Raw genomic sequence first — 890 nt, 5'->3', positions numbered from 1 at the left:
AAGAACAAGCAATTTGCAGATTTAAGTAGTTGATTTACAGTTGAATAATTATTTGTTTTTCTTTTTCAGAAGACATTATAATGTGTCATCAAATTCACTCATCTCTTGTTTAAAATAGTCTACCTTTTAAATAGTAATAATGCTTTTAAATAATAATAATATTGTTCCGTTTTTTTGAGATCTCACCCCCAGAATTCTAGTTGACTTCAAAGTTTCCTTTAGCAGGAAAAAAAATCCCATTACTTATCCTGCACAAGGATGGGGCAATCCTGCTTCACGCTGTTTCAAAAGACTCTCAGGATTCATTCCATCCCGTGCACAGGTCCTATACATTTCAGAATAATCCTTTCCTCTGAAGCAGCATGAAGTTGTTTTATCAACAGGCAACTTCACAGTTTGGAGTCTGAAGGAATCACTCTTCCTCCATTGTAGCAGGCCACTCAAAGCTTCCCCTCAACATCAATACACATTCCATCTGGGATTTGTTCTTCTTTTTGCAATTTATAAACATTTCGGTGGTTGGATAGCTGTCCTTTCTGCAGGTCATAATCAAAGGCATCCACAGAGTAGGATAGGCTGTCGATGTAGTAGAATATTTTGTTGTCTAGAGACCAATCCAAACCATTGGAGATGTCCACCTGGTCAAAGTACTTTTTCACATGGTGGCCAGGAAAGAGGGCATACAGAGACGCTTGGTGTCCTTCAAGAACTGCTGGAGCTATTTCCTCAGCCATGGTGCCAGCAAACTGTCTCCAAGCAGGATCCACTTTGCCATCATTGAATCAATTGTTTTTCTTGTCTTTATCCACTGTGGTCAGGACAACTGTTGACTGATCTTCCCAGTTCAAAGCACAGAATTTTGTTTCCATTGTGGCAACATAGCGACCAGA

At 39.3% G+C, this 890-nt stretch overlaps 1 pseudogene; it reads right to left on the bottom strand.

Moving 5' to 3' along the window:
* Positions 1–243: 243 nt before the first annotated feature.
* On the bottom strand, positions 244–890 carry LOC102862377 (annotated as a pseudogene).

The sequence above is a fragment of the Elephantulus edwardii genome, unplaced genomic scaffold (assembly GCF_000299155.1).
Source record: "Elephantulus edwardii isolate Elephantulus edwardi_28Jun2011 unplaced genomic scaffold, EleEdw1.0 scaffold00240, whole genome shotgun sequence".
NCBI classification, from domain to species: Eukaryota; Metazoa; Chordata; class Mammalia; order Macroscelidea; family Macroscelididae; genus Elephantulus; species Elephantulus edwardii.
This window is presented reverse-complemented; position numbering and strand designations above follow the sequence as displayed.